Raw genomic sequence first — 18704 nt, 5'->3', positions numbered from 1 at the left:
AATATACAAAATACAAGGCATAGGTACAGGTGAGCACACATGGTCAGGAAAACCGGCGATGCATCTTGGGGGGATGGACAAGCAGGTTGGCCCTAGTCCCCTCTTAGTTCTCAGAGCAGTTTTTAGTCCAAACATTTTCTCAGTCCCAAGCTTTTGATTTTGGTTATCAGGGTACCCTTAGCACCACCACTAAGAATCCAGGACTGGAAGGACACCAGTAAGGAGGTTAGGACTCACTCAAGTTGGGTCTAGGTGCACGTTCAAGTTGGTTGGAGTTGTTTCTGTCCCTGAAGCTCTGATAGCCCTTAGAGACACCCTGGTGGAAAAATGTTAAGCAGTGGAACAGGACTCAAACAGCATGACAGGCCTTTGGCGGTTTCCAGGTGCTGCAAAGCAGTCCTATTATGTACGCAGCTGGCAGTCCTCTGACTGTCCTTCTGCAGATCTACTGAAGAGTGGCCTGAGGTTCCTCATTTTATACCTGGTGCCTCCTTTGAAGCAGGAGAAGTTTCTAGAGAATTTCCTTTGTAGTGCTTAAAGTTTCCTGCTTCCTTTGCCTCATGGCTTTCCTTTGTGTGAAGGAAGTGCACAAGTCATTCAGTTGCAAGTGGGGCTGCCCCACCCCCAAATCCTGCCTGCCAGTGATGGCCCACCCAGGCATACCTAATACCTCTGTTGTTCAGCTGCCTAGGAGGAATAAACAAAGGTCAACTGCCAACTACTCTCAATTATGTGACCTAGGAAAGGCGAAAAACACTTTTTAAAAGTGGCATTTTCAAAAGTACAACTTAAAATACAACATTACAAATAAAGAAGATTTTTATTCACAATTTCTCAGACACCAAACACATATTATTTACAGATTCCCAATCAAAGGTAAGCATTTAATAAATGTAATAAGGCAACTGACTGTTGTCCAATGGAAGCTGTAGGTCTCATGGTTGTGAAAAACAAATTTAGGAATGTTTCACTATCAGGACATGCAAAACTCATGCCCAACTTTTTAATTACACTGCAACCTGACCTATGGGCTACTAAAGGCCTACCTCAGGGGTGACATATATGTAATAAATGGGGAGTTTAAGGCTTTGTAAGGGGAAAAAAATTGGCTGCTTAAAACTGCATGTAGTCTGCAATGATAGGCCTTGGATATGTTTTAAGGGGGCCACTTAAGCCAGTGGCACAATAAGTGCAGCAGGCCCACAAGTAGCATTTAAATAGTGGAGAAGTGTGGCTCAATGGTTAGAAGATTGCGATTTGGAGCAGCGATCAGGACGTGATTCACTCCGTACTTGACGTCTCTTGATTGTAATTGAAAGAATCAACCCCAGTCCCGTCGGGCGTGTTTCAATACGACGATCGGAATTGGCTTCTTCGTGGAAATCCGGACCTATGACATGCATTTGTAACTACAGAGACCTTGTTAAATGATCTACTAGATCGACCTTAAATCAGACGACATCGGTTCCTAATCATACCACCTCGTGGTTCCGTGTCCCATCCCCCATGTCCTGATGAAGACCCTACAGCAAGAATATTATTGTCTGCATTTATAAGGGTCGAAACGTCGACAACGACCAGTCTGTCCGTATCAACTCCACTCCAAACTGTCTTAATTTATGAACTTTGTGGAGGATGATCTTTGCGTAAATCAGCTGTATGAACCTAACGGTCCCGTTTTATGTACAGTTTTATGTAACATATATAAGTAATTGTCATATTTACTGATTACACCAGTATCAAATATTTCCCCTCCTTTCTTCACTACCTCCTTACACAATCACACCCTCCCTTCTTCTTTACTACTTTGGGGCACTGTACAATAACCACAGATTGTTTTGAATTATGTATATTCAAATATGCTTCCACAGTGTGAATAAAACATTGTGGACCAAGTTGCTTTTTGCTTGACTTCATTTGTACCGTGTAAGTTGAGTTTCTACGTTACTGGGACCCCTTCTTATCACCAATTGTCTACCCAGGTCCCCGTGACTTTAACTGGGTACAACCCCCCTATCAATATTGCAATGGTTAGAAGAGGCAGACCATGAAGCAGAGGTCAGTCCCGGGACCAGTGTTCAATTCCCGAGGCGGCAGGGTCTTGAGCCCAAAATGTCCACAGACTCGATAATTCTCGCTTCGGTGCCTGCTCGAATCACGGGTTCACACTCTGCAACTCCGGGCAATAGCTTGCTTAATCTCCACTATGGCCCCCGCGGCGGGATGCCTGGCTTTCACCTTGGGGGTTATTTCACAGGGAAAAACCAGGACGGGTTCCCAAAGCAAGCGCTTAGAGACCGTTGGTGATAATGCGCTATATAAATATAAATTACAATTACAATTACAATTTACAGGCACTCTGCATACGGTATACCATTTTACTATGGGCCCATAAGTAAATAAATATGCCAATCAGGTGTAAGCCAATTTTGCCATGTTTATATAGGAGCACAAGCATTTCAGTATTTGTTAGCAGTGGTAAAGTGCACAGAGTCCTAAACCAACAAAAACGAAGTCAGGAAGTATAGGAGGGGTGAATGCAAAACGTTTGGGGGTGACCCTGCCCTGAGGGTCAAGTCCAACACTTCTTAAATTCTGCAGCCAAATGTTCAGGGTTCTTTGCTCTTTGCATTTGAACTGATCAAGAATTTATGCTACAATTCTTGTGGTGCTAGGACTACATTCATTAATCTCATTGGTCTCACTGAAGTACAAGTTACTTTCCTTCGGTAACGATGTATCTGGTAGAGACGATTCTACCCGCAAATTCTTCAACTTAAAATTATCCCCAGATGTAAAACTGGATCCGGAAAATTTTCTTTGCCACAGCATTTTCTTTGCCACAGCATCTCTGCACGCCGAGATGGCGGTACCACGTGACTCCGCCCTGACGTCGTCCGCCGGCGTGACGTCAGCAAGGTCACATAAGCCCCATCCCGTGGAGCCATCACAAACAAAAACTGTGAGAATATGGTAACAGTGTGCGAAAAAATAAGAAAAACAAAAAGGTAAGAAGTGAATGGTGAGGAACAGCACCAGTCGGGAGAGCGCCAGGCACTGTGGCACCGAAACAACCCTGCAAGCAAATACGACATCCTCCCTGGGGCAGAAAATCAAGTGAAAAAATTTCACAGCAGATGAAGAGGCCTGCAACCACAATTAATAAACAGTGAAGGACAACAAGGCTGGAACAGAAGAGTAACGACAATTTACCCCAAGACAACACCAGCAAGGAGAGGCGCATCGCATGTAGAGAACTAAGGGCCTAGGCACAGCCAAGGGACCCCAACTCAGAGGACTGGAGAGAAGTCAGAAACGTCAAGCAATGAAAAACGGAGAAGAGGATGAGTAGGCCCCACACTGGAAGACCAGAGTGCAGGGACGCATAAGTACCCATGAACCCACCGACCAATCACCAGAAAGGAAGGAGAGGTTCAAACCAACAGAACGAAGCATCTCACTATGGAGGAAGCGAAAGAGGGCACTCGCAGAAGACATAACCACCCGGAGGCAGGCGAGTGGGTAAGACCAGCTGAAGGTCCTTGCATAACAGGGAGGAAGGGAGGGTAGTGAAGGTATCTGCGGCTAGAATAGTCTCTACCAGATACATCGTTACCGAAGATAAGTAACTTGTACATCTGACAGAGACTACTAGCCGCAGATTCCTTTTCGCAGAATAGATACCCTAGCCATACCCAGAAGGGAGTAGGGCCTGCGAGAGAGCCTCCCAGAAAGAAGAAACACAAGGCCCCAGCAGGGGAAGTGTGAGGGGGACAAGAAGGGCGGCACAGCCTCACCAAGCAGAAGGAAGCAAGGATGAGGTGAAGGGAGGCCAGGACACCCAAAGCCTAGCCAGGAACATCCGCCCAAAAGGCCCGGAGGGACAGACAATGGCAGAGGAGTACCGAGGAAGAAAAGAATCACCCCAAAACTCCAAGGAGGGGAGGTAGAAATGGAGGCAAAACCCTCCACGGGAAAACACACACACAGTGAAGGGGACAGCTGAACCGGCCACAGCCTCGAGTCAAAGGACAAGGCAGGAACGGCTCCACCGTCAAGAAGAGCAGGCATGAGAAGAAAGACGTAGTCACACAACACGTAGGACAGACAAAAACCTGTTAACCAGAACACAGGGAAACACCAAGAAATCCTATCCACCATGGAACACCAGAGGATCAGTCCAAAACACCGGACAAAAAGGCGGAAACACCACAGCGCAACGCTGTAGACGGCCTGCCAAGCTGGCCCAGCGATGCAGCGGATACTGAAATGACAGACCCATGAGCAGCGCGAGCTACGCCCAGACAAAGATAAGAGAGCCGCACCAGCGGTATACAGCAACGTCAGGAAAGGCAAGGAATTCACAAAAGGGAGTCCACCTCCTCCCAGCGTAAGACAAAGCTATACAATATTTACAAGTACCCAACTTAGGGTATGGCACGTCCCAAAGAAAACATGGGAACCACTCTTAGGGAAAGAATCCCGAATCAGAGAACAAGAACATAAGACCTGGGGTAGAAACCATAGATGACTTAGCAATCAGCCAAAAAATACACACTTGCCAAAGGGCTGAACCAGCAGCCAACAGAAGAGAGAGGCCAACCAAAGGACCCCGAAGGCATGTCAAACCATACAAAGCATGTAACGGGCCACTCAAGAAAACAGATCCCAGGAAGCAGGTGGGATAACACCTCCCGTCAAGCCCAGGGATCAACAAGCTCGTCCACAGAGGGTAAGGAGGAAGGAGCCCCGCAAGGAGACGCTGAATGGCGGAGTCTGCATGAGTGTTGAACAAAAGGACCCCGTCAAAGGGCAGGTCAACCAGACGCTCCCTAATAAAACAGCATCTCTTAGCCAAGCATGGCGATGAAGAGCCACAGAACTGGCCATAGCACAGCCGAGAGCATCAGCAAGATCCAAGGCCGCACGGAGAATAAACAAGGCCATGGTGTCTTAGATCAGCGTGGGCACCCTCATGGGAGACATGAGAAAGAAGGGACTCCACAGAATCCCACAGGCTGGAGGCAGCCCTGGCCAACACACAAAGAATGTTGAACGCCCGTAAATCAGCACTGGAAGAAGCAAAGGCGTTATGCCCCCATGAATCCAACCACCGTGCCTCCCGAGACGGAGGAAACAGAACCACAGGCATGGACGGAAAAGCAGTCCGTAGAAGAGAGCCTTGAGTAGAAGGGTGGAAGGAAAGGCAGACTGGGACATGCAGAGCAGGACGGTGGTGATGCAGGAGTGACTGAGGCACCGTATCACCCGTGGCAGGACGCACCCAGAAGAGAACTGACACTTCAAAAGGAAGGAACAGCTCCCGTCCACCAGAGCCCTGGTGGAGAACTTCCAAGAGATTATCTTTAGGGAATCGGGTGACGGGGTCACCCATCCGCAAAATGCCAGCGGCTGTGGAAATAGCCCGAACAAAGGCAACACAACAATGGCCTCCGTAGGGTGCCGCGGGGGAGAAAGCAATTCGTCCGTGGGCAACGGCTGCAAACTGAGCCGTCTGTCCCCAAGTCCAGCTACAGGGAAAAGCGGCCACCCCCGGAATGGTGGGGGATCCACGGATGAGTGGGGGACCGGAGGGGCCCCCGGGGAAGAAGCCGGTGGAGAAGCCAACCGCGAGTTGCAAAAAAGAGGGTCAGAGGATTGAGGCCGCGGGGACGGCGAGGAGCCCTCCCTGGAAGACGCAGGTGAAAAAGCAACAATGCGGTGTCCTGTCTCCGGAGAGGAAGAGACCAGTAGATAATGAATCTCCGGAAAGGAAGTAACCTCAGGAGACGAATCAAGGACTCAATACCGGCACGGTGCCGTGGAGTCTGCCACAGGTGCAGGCACTGCATCGATCGGTGCCGGAGTGGGCACTGTCGGCGCTGAGTCGACCTCCACCACCACGTGCTCCCTCGGAGAATGGGGTGAGGTCAGAGCCGGTTTGGCTAAGGAAAAGCGCCGAAAAGGCACTGGCTCGACCTCACATGCGGCAGCCGCCTATGCAGAGGACCGAGCAGGACTTGAGAAAAGACCCCAGGCCCTGGCATCCACCCGCAGCACCACCAGGGCTGGAGAGGAAAGCCTGCGGCACCAAAATGGTGCCGGCTCTGCCTCTGGCGAGGCAGCCGCCCGGTCAGAGGGCCGAGGGGAACTCGGGCTCAAGCCCTGAGTCCTGGTGACTTCCTGTGATGCCACAGGGAGCCCCGTAGGGATTTGTGGCAAGACAGGGATGACATGTGTTGAAGAGGGGAGCCCAGTAAGACCACGCCTCGATGACACCAACCTCCTACAACCTGAAGTCGAAACCTTCGGCACCGCCGGCGACTCCGCGGACAGTGCTGCGCGAGGCAAGGGATCCACAAACGTCTCAGGAGGTCTCAGGAGACCGTCTCAGGAGCTGCAGAGCTCCAGCGTAGGCTGTCATTTGGGCACTAGTCGCCCAAACGCCTGGAAAAGGCGGGCAGGGTGTGGGCGGGTAGGGTGGGGACAGGCAGGGGCGCTGAAGGAGGACAGTGCCTCAGACACAAACTACAGGACCTACCAGTCAGCGAGCAACGCCCTTGGAGCCGTGGCGAAGGGTGATGTCTCAGATGGACTCGGCGGCTCCTGGCTTCCGAGGTAGGGCACAGATGCTGGGACAACACTGACCTGGACAAGCGGGCCAACAGCAAATTTATCCGGCGCTCCCGCCGTGACTTCGGTTTAAGGTGCTGACAGGCATCACAATCCGTCGAGTCATGGTGCTCGCCTAAACACCACATGCAAATCAGGTGAGGGTCCGTCGCAGACATTGTACGTGCACAAGAGGTACACGCCTTGAAGCCCGAAGGCATTCGCACACTGTTCCTCAACGCAAAGCAGGAATAGAAGGCCTGAAAACAGGCCAGGACATAATCCGGATCCACGTTGCACGCGTAAAAGAGAAAAACTTACATTGGCTCAACTAGGTGGGGCTGATGTGACCTTGCTGATGTCACGCCCGCGGATGTCAGGGCGGAGTCACGTGGTACTGCCCTCCCATCAGCGGGCAGAGATGCTGTGGCAAAGAAAATTTTCCAGATCCAGTCTTACGTCTTGGGATAATTCTACGTCAAGGAATCTGCAGCTAGTAGTCTCTATCAGATGAGTAAGCCAACATCTTACACCAACACAACAAGTGGGAAAGTTTAGTCCTGGGCCTTTGGAGAGTCCCTTCACAAAACCTATGCCTCTTTTCTTGTTAAAGCCCAAGTGCCTATTGAAATAATAAACATTGCAATTGTTCCTCTCCAACTCACTCTTCTATTTCTTAAACCATGACTCTATATGTAAATGTTTCTATTATGAAGAGGTTTGCATGAAAGGCTTGACTGTGCCAATGTAGTGAGAGGCTCAGGAGGCAGCCACCTATCACTATACAACCACCAAAGTACTGAGAGTCTGAAAATAAAGTTGTCAAACTATTGCAGGGAACCAATACTTCTTAGGACTAAATCCATCACACCACCCTAGGTGGCAATGCTTCATCATAGGGTTCTTCATCACACCCTACCCATAGAGTACGGTGTGGGCTACAACTCTCCTGCTTGAGAGGAGCTCCTTTTATTGGGTATCTCCTATGTGGATAAGTGATATGAGTGATGGGTGCAGAGTGTGATAATGAGTAGACAATGAGAAGAGTGAGAAAGAGTTAAACTACCTCTTGGTTTAGCTAAAAAGAACTTTAATTTGTCCACAAACTGGTCTGAGTACTCAAGTAGTAAGAAAAAGTCTTCAGTCCAACAATAAATGATGTACAGTCTACTTTAATCTGATTCAGTTGTTCGAGCCAAGGCGGTGTAACCATAAATCTTCACAAAAAGACTAGTTAAAGTTCACACAGCCAATGAAAATTCCAATGAATTGTAGAATTGTACAGCCAGCATAGAACAGCTCAGCCAACACGTGTTTTGTTATTAGGCATGTGACACCATAGCTTCTTAAGGTACACAAGGAGCACTCTCCCTGGCGTATTACTTTGCTGCTGTATTGTAGAGCATTAACCTACTGACTTATGATCACAGCACCATTGTGCCGGTTAGCCTGATATACTTTTTAAGATTGAGCAGATTTACACTCATGTATCATCCCTGAAGAAGTCAGGTTTTTACATGCCTTTCAATGAAACATGTGTTGGCTGAACTGAAGCTCAATTTTCAAAGAAAAGCTGGGGTGATATTGCATTATGAAACCTTTACTCTATAACCTTAAACCTAATCCCATGCACTTTCTCTAGTATTCGTGGTCTTTGTAAACAACTGTATTATTTGCAGCAGTAGAAAAAGCATCTTTTGGATTGCTTACCATTTTGACCAAGTATATTCAATATACATGAAACGTTCCAAAAACTAGTATCTATAAGTTTACCATGGAACATTGTGTGGAGAGCAGTCAAGGGAATAGAAGGTTATGGGGAGATTACCAAAAGTGCATTTCTCATTATAATTCCCCAATGCAATATGTAAGAATGCAAAAACATTGGGCATGCATAGGCAATAAAAAGTATTGACATAAGAAGAAGCCAAATACCACATCATGTTGCAAGTTCCTGCTAGACAGGGCTTAAGGCTGAACTCGGAGGGTTGCTGAGGGCAGGTGCTAGTACAGAGCTTCACAATAGGTCACAAATGCTGGAAACAGCGACAGGTACTGTCTAGCTGAACTGAGTCAGGACATTGGGTGCAAGGTATGGACAAAGGCCATCCCTAATGTGTAATATTCAGTAGCCAAATCAGAAAGATGTGCCCATCAAATACTGTGAACAATGTTACTGGGAATAGGACATGACCTGCAGTCACACCTGTGTCTAGAATGCAATGAGTCAACTAAAGGCTGTGTTAAGTGGGTACCATGTTTGGGAATCTGGCTGCAGTGTCTGGCTGAAGGCCTTGCCCTACATCTTTTCCCAACACCCAAACCAGGTGGGTGTTAGATCTGGGGGTCTCTAGTTAGCAATGGTATTCCCCTTTGTCCAAATAGGGACCCTTAATTCTAAGTCAGAACAAGGGGATTACACTTCTAAATAACCACTGCTCACCCCCATGGTAGCTTGGCACGAGCAGACAGGCTTATCTCAGAGGCAGTGTGTTAAGCATTTGTGAATATACACATTAATACAGTGAAAACACTACATATGGACACAACAAAGGTTTTATAAAAATAAGTATTCTTTATATAGACTTAACACAAAACCACAAATGACAAAAATCCACAATACTGTACGTAAGATTGACTTAAAGTTGGTAAAAGTTACTTAGTTCAAGTTGATAATAAATGTACCTGGATGCTTAACGCAAAATGAACAAAAGGCACGCAAAAGGGGAGATGCGTCTGTTCTGTAATCGGGGGGAGATGATGCCTCGTGCATCAATGCTTGCGCAGAATAGGGAATGCGTCGTGATCCTTACCGGTGCGAGGTTGATGCGTAGATTCTCGACTTGCGGGCTGGTGGCGATGCACAAGATAGTGCCTCGATGCGATGCGATAATCCGGGTGCGAAGCAAGAAGATGGCGCCCTTGATGCGACGGTGATGCGCAGATGCCCTGGCAGCCTTGCGACGACTCTGTTCTTTAGAGCCGCGACAGGCCCTACGACACGCTTCTCCGGTGATGCAATGGCGACTCTTGATGGCGTCACGCTTCTCTGGTGATGCGACAGCAGGCAGCTTTGACAAAGATACGCTTTCTGGGAGATGCGGCGGCGTGCTTCTACGGCGATGCGACGATCTCAGCTGCGGCAGCGTCACACTTCTTCTCATTGCAACGCGCTTCCAGCTCCCAGCGACACGCAAGCTTCTGCAGTTGGAATTTCCAGCAAGGAAATTCAGGGGGGAGCTTGAGATGAAGTCTTTTGTCCCTTAGACTTCAACAGGAGGCCACCACAAATTCAAGCCCTTGGAGAATATTCTGTAGATGATGAAAGTCCTTAAAATGTTCCTTCTTCTTTACCTTGGCAATAAAGAAACCACTGCAGGCCAACCCAGCAAACAGCACACTGGCAGAGGGGCAGTCCAAAACTCCTGCATCTTCCTTGGTTCTTCTCCTTGGCAAAAGGTTTCTTGTTCCCAGAACTGATCTAAAATTCTTGGGTCTGAGGCCCAATATTTATACTACTTGTCTCTTTGTTCTCTGAAGGCAGAGGCGCCTTTGCCCAGTCCAAACCAGTTCCTGAGCATTCTGTTTACAGGACTTCTTCTTTCCTTTCACAGTGCAGGGCAGAAACATCAGACGCCCCACAGGAGGTGGAGCCAGCATTGTGGAGGGAAAGCATAGCCCTGGAGCACTTTGTTGACATGATTCCTTCTCTTCTTTCACAGTGCAGGGCAGAGACAGCAGCCGCACCCCAGGAGGTGGAGCCAGCATTGTGGAGGGAAAGCCCAGCCCTATTCAGGTCCCAGGTGCAACTCCTACCTCCCATCTACATGCAGATCTCCCTGTTCACCACAGGGCTGACTCATTCTGTCTCTTGGAATCCCCCAACCCTGTCACTTAAACTCCAGACAAGAAGTACACAACCTAGCAGAGGCAGGCTTTGAATAGTTAGACAAGAAAATACCTACTTTCTAAAAGTGGTATTTTCAAACACAGAATGTTAAAACCAACTTTGCTAAAAGATGTATTTTATCATTCTGAGTTCAGGCATACTAATTCCGAATTTCTACCATGTTCCCCGAGTCAGTTAGGATTATAAGATGTAATAATCTTACTGCCTATTCTGGCCTATGGAGAACAGTTAGCCTTGCAATAGTGAAAAACGAAAATGGCTGTAATTCACTATTAGGTCACGCCACAAACACACACCAGGGCATGTCCTACCTTATACTTACAATGCACCCTGCCCTTGGGCCTACCTTAGGGGTGTCTGATATGAAGAAAAGGGAAGGTTTAGGGACTGGCAAGTGGGTGTACTGGCCAAGTTGACATGGCAGTACTAGACTGCACACAGGCCTTGCAATGGCAAGCCTGAGACACACTATACAAGCTGCTTCTGTGGGTGGCACAACCAGTGCTGCAAGCCCACCAGCAGCATCTGATTTATAAGCCCTGGACACACATGGTACACTGTACTAGGGTCTGGCAAGTAAATCAAATAACCCAATCATGGAATCACTAATCAGTACATCAAATTAACATAGGGAGCACTTGCACTGTGGCACTGAATAGCAGTGGCACAGTGCCCAAAGCATAAAACCAGCAAAAACATATCAAAAACAGAGGAGGCAATCCGTCAAAATGGAAGGGAGACTCACAGCAATGATGCTAGGTCTAACCGTGGGTACGGAATGTCATAGATGATACCTTCAGGTGTAGTCATGAACTTTTCCTGGGATGCTAAAGTTATGATTGTGCAGATCACTACAGTGGCATAATATTGCTTCAACATATGCCACAAAAACTTTCAGAAAAAGGTATGTTATTGTTATGAAACAAAACAAAGAAACCCTTTTTCACCACTTATGCTGAGCTGTGCAGCCATTCACCAGTGACACCATTTCTTATCTCATCAGAATCAGCTTCACACGCCCTTCAGCAGTGCACTGCACACTCCTGGCACCGGACTTGGCCTAAAGCTACACCCTACATTCATCTTAACATCCAGAGTATGGGCCCCAGAATCTGGCTCTGGGTGCAGGGTGACAATGATGTTGAGTACAGGGCTTGACAAAAGGCCAGACCTTAATAATATTTCTGTTATCTATCAGCTATCAAACTCAGTGTGCTTTAATTTGCAGCAAGTAGCCTAGGGATGTTGGAGAAGGGGAGCAACTGGGTCATCATAAACCTAGATGGTAGTTCCGCTTCAGGGCATATTTGGTAGGCATTATATATCATTACAGTTTTCTATGCATTCTTACTGCATAGGATCTAGAATAGTATCGAGTGCTAGACCACGTATACTATGAAGTGTGGCAAGGGATGGATGATATCAGTTTAGTGGAGAAAAATAAAGAGAAGGTAGGGGTGGGTAAATCGGATTCAGGGCTAGTGGCCTGAGAAAGCCCGTTACACATTCTCAAGGTAAAACGGGCTTGTGTACTACGAGTGGAGGAGGTGTAATGACTAAGTGGAGGGTAAAAAAGATCAAAGGTGTGGAATCATTCATTGCCCTTTGGAGGAGAGAGCAAACATGTACAATGCATGCACAAAAATCCCAGTGTTGGAAGGAGCGACGACCCACCTCTCAGCTTCATGTGTAAACTAAATCAAGGGACAGTGTTGAAGCTCTGGTTAAACAGGTAAGTGACCCACATTGACAGATCTCATAGGTTGTGATGTAGAAAGCATGATGCAAGAGTGCAAACATGAGAACATGGAAGTACTCATGGATGACTTTCAGTTTTTGAAGTAATAATATCACAAAGAGAAGAAACAGAAGCAGGTTAGGCAAAGAAAGTGGGTTCCTGGTTTGAACATATGCACTTTTTTTTAGCATGGCTAGAAGAGAGTGATGTGCATTAATCAAAATCAGAAACTACTGCCTCCTTCAAGTGGGGATCAGAGACTACTGCCTCCTTCAGGTGGAGATCAAAATGAGCTCTTCAAGGTAAAAAATAGGACACTCAGGTTCAATGTTTGTACACATGGTAAAGTGAAAGTGGCATATTTTGATGTAGTTAAACTGCATCATTTTTGAGCAGCAATAATGCATTTTTGCTCTTTCAAGCAAAGTCAATAGGTAAAATATATAACTAGAAAGGGAGACCTAATCTACACCTAGGAGGTCAATAACTCAGGTTCAAATATGTGCAATATATAGAAGCAGCATAGAGATATTGTTTCAAGTACTATCAATCCTTGAAGACATTTCTGTCTTTTTATTAATGGTCCATTCTGAACAGCCTATCCACTTGATACTTTAAGGTCATTGCAATTTTCCTGGAGCCATAACTGGATTACTGCACCTCTGGGAGAGGGGGTTACTTCCAAAAATACCATCTCCAATTCCATCCTTTTTTTATATCTATTATTTATTAGTGTACAAAATGCAAGAATACATGCAAAGATCTTTTTAAAGTCACCCGCAGGCAGCAAGCCACATCGCAACTAAAGTGCTCGGTTCCCCATCATACAACATTGTACAACCCCCTGGTTGCCTACACACCAGAAACACTTTCAAACGTAGACCTATCAGGAGCCTGTATCTCAACTAAAGCCCGGAGACAACTGCATAGCGACAAGTGGAATAGAGAGTTTCTGCCAAAGGAAGTGATGGAGCGAGCAGATGTATGAAATTTTGTTCAAACTCGCAAAGTTAAACTTCCATAACAAATGTAATAGTATTAATAAGCATGTGTTGAAATAATTAACCAACTTGGTTTTTTAAAAAAATGCATACATTCAGAAAAACATGTGGGATTGATATTTATACTCTATGTTGCAATTGCAAGTGTGTGGAAAATAATAAACTAACATTGTCTATTGTCTTTGTCAGTATTAAATGCCACTATTTAATTAATGGCATGTGCCTATTTGTGTGCTTATGTTATGTTATGTCTTTTCTGTGGCAAAAGCTTGTGGAGAATCCTAATGGCCTAAAAGAAGAAGGTTAATATAAATGCTGCTTTGTGTGCTTAGCTAGGTAAAATAAATTAACGGGTTAACAATTAGCAAAGGGGGTGGGTAACAGAATGGTTTCATTTCTCTAATTAATTAATGTGTTGTGTTTGTTTAAATACTAGTTTCCGTGAGAGGCCTTAGGCCTGCAAAAAGATGGCGTTTTCGAATCCGGTCCAGAAAGGAGCCTTGCACAGAAGTGGAAAGTTTTACCACGTCGACAATCTTGTCAGAAAATACTGTTAAATAAGTTGTGCTTAATGTGCTCATGGAGAGAATGTTCCAAGGGCAGGAAGCGGCAGGATTGCCAAGGCAAGGAAGCCATGAATTGTAGCTCGAATAAAAGATACATTTTCGAGGAAGCGAAATGACACGAAAGCAAAGGACAATAGGGCTAAAGAAAAGCCCGTTGTTGGTTTAGAATTGGTAATGACATAATGGTGGACTGACATGGCTCAGCCAATGACAAGTTTGGATTTAGGGAGAAGAATGCAAAATTGAGTTACGTTAGCTAGTTAGAAAGGTATAAAACCTGGCTCATGGGGAGGAGGGAATCTCTCCTCGCTTTCCGATTCCTGAAGGGCGTAATGTGCTGTTGGACTCATTGGCGCACGTAAGGATAGCAGTCTTTAATGATTATTCTTTGTGGTGAAGAGAGTTTTAGATAGGGAGATAGAATTTAGGGAATGGAAACTTATATTTTGTTTTAATTCATGCTAACTTATTTATCATTAAAATGTCGGTCTAAAAGTCTTTTCCTTAAAATGATGCTTTCACTTTGCTAATAAAATAATGATTCTTGATTAAAAATGCTCTTTCTTTGAATATAAAGTTATTAAAACTAGATTTTGAAATGACAAGCTGGTCTTGTTTATTCATGGTCTAGTTATCATTAGCTGATCCATTCGCCTTAGTGACTTAATTAAAACTCATATGTTTTAAACCATGGTAAGAAATGATAAACTGCAGTTTGTAAATAGTCTTGTAAATAGTTTATGAATAGATTTGAATAATGAGGTCACATGACTCAGTCGCTCAAAAATTGTCTCGTTAGTTTATGGGCCTTGGTAGTGATTCATGATTAATGGGGAGTATTGTGGAGATAAGTAATGTTGGTGAGACAGTTTTTTATTAGGAACGCTGTATCAATTACTTGGTAGCAGAGTTACGGTTACTATGGTAACTGACATGGTACATGATAATTACATAGGATATATGTCTAAAACATGTTAAGTTTGTTCAGTTGTTACATGTAGTCGAAAGGTTTTTTTCAGCAGTGTGAAAATTCCTAGTTGTGCCGGCATGAGTAGTGTGACAAGTGAAGTTACACAGTGCATTTGTTCTGTTTCAAAATAGTGATATTGTCATATATCACAAATGTTGTGGAAGTACAGCACAAGTTTAGGGATCTTAGGTGTGTTAGGTAGAATGTATAGTGAGGATTGTCTATGAAATTGTAGCTTTTGACTATAGGGACTCCTGTCCTGTTTTTAAAACTCACTGTGAAAAGAGTAGTAGAATTTATCCAAGCTTGAGTGAAGGGTAAGTAAGCGTTGTCTATTCTTACTGGCGAGTGAGGATTTTTATTGGCAGGTTAAAGTCCTACTGAAATTTCATGAATGAATGATTAGGCATTCTTTCTGTATGATTGTGTGTGTTAGAGGGGTAGGGCAAGGCCACTTGTTTTATCAACGAATTTAAATATTCTTTGAAAATAGCGTCGTCTATTTCATGCGAAAGAATACTTGAACAATTGAAAAAAACTATCGCTTTATTTTTAGTGAAACAGTCAAATGGTTTGTTTTTGTGAAGTTACTAACTGAATTCCATTGAGAGTTTTGTAAAAAATGGTGCTGTGAAAATATTTTGTAAAGGAGGTGTCAGTGTCATAGCAGAGCGAGGACAGTGAAGCTGCATCATACGTCACAGGGATCGCGCTGTGATTGGCTAGCATACGTCACAGTATTCGCGTACCGATTGGTTCATGTGACTAGGCAGGCTTGCAGCTGATTGGCTTATCCAGAAATACAGTAATTCTATTGGTTGAGCAGAATAGTGACGTGGTTTAACCTGATTGGCTTGTTGGTGAGTTTCGCGCACGGATTGGCTAGAGTAGCTGTAGGAAGGGGGAGGCTCTAGTTGGCGCAGTGCAACACTAGCGACAAGCAGGGACTCTCTCTTCCTCGTCAGGGCTGAGGGTTACCTTCCAGACAACCTCTGCTTACCCTCTAGGTAGTGTGGCTTAAGCAGTCGTAGGCTAATCTTTGGGGCACATAGGGTTAAACACTTGCAATAGTACACCTTTACAACCAACCCACCACACAACGAGACCAGACTGTATTCTGTAAAAATATATATCTTTATATAGATTTTAAGCAGGCTTGTGAATACAGTCAACGTACTTTATGATAACGGTTGCAAGTTTACTCAGTTCAGGTTACCACAGTTCTTATGCAGTTCTTTTGAGGCCCGTAGGCCGGTGTTAACCAAAGTTCTTGTGGAGCCGGCGGCTTCCAGGGGATCTGTCCCACGTCGCGTTGCCTTCCTGGGGTCGCTGATCGTTGCGGCTCTTCAGCCGAGCAGGTCACTGGTCATCCGGGGCAGCGGTGTTCTGTGGCGGCAGGGTCCTCTCCTTGTCATCCGCTCCGACCCTGGAGGCGGCGGATGTGCGGCGGTGGCAAGTGGCAGTACGGTCCCCAAGTGCAGGACGTACCCAGCCAAGTGCCGGTGCAGCTGTGGGCTCACAGCTGGGCTGTCGGGCAGGCTACCGACCTTGCGGATTCTCACAGGGCAACTGTCCGTCTTTGCAGGTGAGTGGCTGCTCGTTATGCAGTCACCTCGAGAGCTCGGACCGGACGGGTCCTCCTTTGCTTTGCTCTCGGGCTCCCGGTGCAGCTGCGGTCACGGTGTTCGGGCCAGCGGCGGCTGGTCCTTACTTTGCCTTGGAGGAGATTCCTCCGTCGGTGCTGCGGCGATGGTCAGCACCCGCAGTCGCTTTCTTCCAAGGGGGTAGCGTCCACTGGTCCTGGGACGCTGGTCAGGGGGCAAGTTCAGTTGCAAGCCCTTGGAGATCTCTTTAGCAGAGTTTGGCACAAAGTAAAGCAAAAGTCTTCTCGTAGTCTTTTCTTCTTCCTCTCCTTCAGCAGCAAGGCACCAGACACAGGCAAGAGTCAGCACCCTTCCTTGTCTCTCACGGTCCTTCTCGTAGGGCAGAGTCCTTCTGTGGCCCAAACCGGATCTAATTTTCAAGGAGCAGGGCTCCTTCTTTTACAGGCCAATTCTTTTGTTCTCGCAGGCCAGGGGGGCCTTTGCATAGCCACTCTCAGTCTTTGAGTACCCCGGTGGGTGTACTCCGGCTTCTGCTTTCAGTGTGAGGGGCAGGCACATCAGACGCCCCACAGGAGGTGGAGCCAGCATTGTCCGGACAGGGGTGGCCAGAGTACCTTGTTGATGGGGGCTTCGCCCTTCCTGGGCCAGGCGTCGGCAGAGTCATCCGCCGCTCCCCAGGAGGGTGGAACCAGCATTGTGGTGGTCGAGCACAGCTACAGTTCGAGTCAAGAGGCACTCCTACCTCCCACTAAGGTGTAATCTGCGCATTCACCACCTGTCATCCCTCCAGCCCTGTCACTCACACATCCCAGACAGTCAGATACACATACCAGCAGAGGCGGGCTGAAATGGTTAAGCAAGCAAATGCTAACTTTCTAAAAGTAGCATTTGCAAACCCAGGATACTAAAATAAACTTGACTACAAGAAATATTTTATCATCCTGAGTTCAGGCATACTAAACATGACTCGCTACCATGCTCCTTGAGCCTGCGGGGATTATAGGGTGTAATAATCCTTGCAGCTCAGTCTGGCCTAATGGAGCCGGTAGCCTTCAATAGTTAAATACGGTCTTGGTTGTAAGTCACTACTAGGACAGGCCACGCATCTCAGGGCTTGTCCTACCTTGCACCTACAACGCACCCTGCCCGCAGGCCTACCCTAGGGGTGACTAATATGTAGTCAAGGGAAGGGTCGGTGCTGGCAAGTGGGGACACTTGCCCAGCTAGCGTGACAGTACGAGACCGCACGCGGGTTCTGCGGTCGCAGTTCCCAGACACATCTTTACGGCTGCTTCGATGGGTGGCGCAACCAGCGCTGCAGGCCCACCAGCAGTATTGGCATCTACAAGCCCCGGCACTCTCTCGTGCACTTTACTAGGGACTAACAGTAAATCCAAAGAACCAATCATGGATACCAATCGCATGTACAATTTACAGTAGGGAGCACTTGCACTGCGGCACGGATCAGCCGTGGCGCAGTGCCCTGAGTATCGGAAAACCAGCAAAACATCGGAGGCACATCAGCAAAAAGTGGAAGGGAGACTCACGCCAAGGTGCCAGGTCTAACATGTGTCCCCTCCAGCTGAAATGTGGGGGGAACTACCCTTCCCCAGGGAGTTCCACATCACTAAGGCGGAAAAATCTGGACAGACCGTCAGCGTTGGCGTGATCGGTGCCAGGGCGGTGATCCACCGTAAAGTCCATACTCTGTAGAGAAATGGACCACCTCAACAGTTTCGGGTTCTCACCCCTCATTTGCATCAACCATCTGAGGGGCCTGTGGTCCGTCTGAACTCGGAAGTGAGACCCAAACAAGTAGGGTCTTAGCTTCTTCAGGGCCCAGACCACAGCAAATGCTTCACGCTCTATTGCACTCCACCTACTTTCCCGTGGAAGTAACCTCCGACTTATGAAGGCTACGGGTTAGTCAAAGCCCTCCTCAGTCATCTGTGAAAGAACAGCCCCTACACCATGCTCTGAAGCGTCTGTTTGCACTATGAATTCCTTGGAGAAATCAGGAGCCAGGAGCACGGGTGCCGTGCACATGGCAGTCTTCAGGGTGTCAAAAGCCTTCTGACAGGTGTCAGTCCAAATCACATTCCTGGGCTGCTTCTTCGAAGTCAGCTCGGTCAAGGGGGTCACGATCGTGCCATAGCCCTTGACAAACCTCCTGTAATACCCAGTGAGCCCCAGGAAGGCTCTCACTGCAGTCTGGGTCTTGGGGGGTTCCCAAGCCAGGATGGTTTCGATCTTGGGCTGCAAGGGGGCTACCTTGCCACTCCCAACTTGGTGTCCCAAGTACA

At 47.0% G+C, this 18704-nt stretch overlaps 1 protein-coding gene across 2 annotated transcripts in view; it reads right to left on the bottom strand.

Moving 5' to 3' along the window:
- Positions 1–18704, bottom strand: part of LOC147708847 (MFS-type transporter SLC18B1-like) — a 721944-nt gene that overhangs the window by 68354 nt on the left and 634886 nt on the right. The gene's annotated exons all lie outside the window — the stretch shown is intronic.

Source organism: Lissotriton vulgaris, chromosome 6 (genome assembly GCF_964263255.1).
Source record: "Lissotriton vulgaris chromosome 6, aLisVul1.2, whole genome shotgun sequence".
Classification (NCBI taxonomy): domain Eukaryota; kingdom Metazoa; phylum Chordata; class Amphibia; order Caudata; family Salamandridae; genus Lissotriton; species Lissotriton vulgaris.
The sequence above is the reverse complement of the archived record's forward strand: the minus strand, read 5'-3'. Positions and strand labels throughout refer to the sequence as shown.